Genomic DNA, 1,813 nt, shown 5'->3' with positions numbered 1-1,813 from the left:
TAACGAATTATATCTCAAATGATATAATTTTTTTCATCTTTATTTAGAAGTTTTGAATTTGAATTATACTTTTAATTTAAAAAAAAAGATAATAATATACATTTAAACACATATTAAATTACCCAGAAACAAGACGGTATTTTAAAAACGAAAAAAATTTCAAAAAGATTAGTATGTATTTGTTACTTTTCTTCTTGAATGAAAAGTAAATAAATGCAGAGTATTAATGATTATACCACAAAATTTAATTATATTATATTTTTGAAGCTAGCTAGGTGTGAAGCAATGGAAGAGTTGAATTAATAATGCAAAGCAATGAATGAAAGTGTTTGCGTTTGTAACTTCAATTAATTTGCGTCTCTGATAGGATGAGATAATGCTTATTATTGCAGTGACTGATTCCTTTAGTTCCCATTCCATACTCTTTCTGTTTGATGATACACACAATTTGAATGCTTACCTCTTCAGCAATTCATATAACTTTGCACTTCCTTTCCTCTCCATCAGTTTTCTGCATTTATCGTTCTAACGTTCATATTACTCAATTCTCATTCTCTAGCTAATTGCATTGGAAAGGTAAATTTATCATCTATATGATTCAACAAATATATTATTATATAAAGAACTTTATTAGTAAAGAAATTTCACTCCTTTAATAGTAATTATTTTATTTTATTTTTGTTAAAGTGAAAAGGGCAATAAAAACTTAATAGATAGTACATTTTATTAGTGAAGAAATCTCAGCTCTCCAATAATAATCAACCAAAATTTCATCCATAAATACAATTAAATTGTTATATGTGTCCTCCACAATTTAATCATTCTTTATCGTCCATCATTTTTCAATTTTCATGGCATCCAATCATATTAATAATAACAATAATAGTTCACCCGTTAATAACGAAATCAACTTTATAGTGAGTAACCTTGAGCAACAACAAACAATTATCAAAAACCCCATACAATGAAGAAGAAGCAAAAAAGAAAGAGGAATTTGATTACTCAAAAAGATCCCAATAACTACGTGCAGCGGTGCTGGGAGCTAACAACAGCTGGTATCAACGGTGGCTCTGATGATGGGAGTGGGAGCAATGAGGGAAGACACGAAGGCCATGATATTGTCCGGTTTCACAAGCCTTGTGGCAGGGGTATGTAGCATAGCCATTAGTGAGTTTGTTTTTGTGCATTTAGGGTTAGACATAGAGATTGCTCAAATAAAGAGACAAGAAGAAGAAGAAGAAGATGAGATAGAGAAAAAGAGTTTACCGAACCCTTTGCAAATAGCTGCAGCATCAAGTTTTACATTCTCAGCAGGTGCAATAGTTCCTCTTCTTGTGGTATTTTTCGTAAGGAACTATAAATTCAGGTTGGAACTTATTTTAGAGTCAGATAGTTTTGTTTTGATTTTGTTTGGTTACTTGGTAAGACTCTTCCATTTAGGTCTTATGTTAGAGCCTTCTTTAGTGAATGGTTAGCCATGGCTATAACTTTTGGCCTAACCAAGTTGATTGGCTCAAGTGTCTTTTAATTACCTTTCTTGATAACATTATATCTGTATTGGGCTATCATTTTTATATATTTATTTCTGTTATAAGTGTAGTAGTTATCTTTTAATTACGTGTCTCATGGTTTGAAGTTGGAGTCCCCTATTTAATTTATCGTCATCATCTGTGTGTATTTATCACTAAAAGTTGTATCTGGGTTATAATGTGTAGAAGTTCTAATGTGCCTTTCCATAGGGTAGGAGTCTAGGAGAGAGTAGGTTAAAGTAGAAACAAAACTTGCTCGTAGAATTTGATTTCGAACTCGATCT

The 1,813-nt window shown here is 31.2% G+C and overlaps 1 long non-coding RNA gene and 1 pseudogene across 1 annotated transcript in view; one reads left to right on the top strand and one right to left on the bottom strand.

Moving 5' to 3' along the window:
• The window catches only part of LOC107633990, a 4,972-nt gene extending 4,496 nt beyond the window's left edge, over positions 1-476 (bottom strand). Inside the window, exon 1 of the long non-coding RNA XR_002362989.1 lies at positions 461-476. This is a non-coding gene — a long non-coding RNA (uncharacterized LOC107633990). The remainder of the gene's footprint in view (positions 1-460) is intronic.
• LOC107611256 lies at positions 852-1,621 on the top strand (annotated as a pseudogene).

Source organism: Arachis ipaensis, chromosome B01 (genome assembly GCF_000816755.2).
Source record: "Arachis ipaensis cultivar K30076 chromosome B01, Araip1.1, whole genome shotgun sequence".
Lineage (NCBI taxonomy): Eukaryota > Viridiplantae > Streptophyta > Magnoliopsida > Fabales > Fabaceae > Arachis > Arachis ipaensis.
This window is presented reverse-complemented; position numbering and strand designations above follow the sequence as displayed.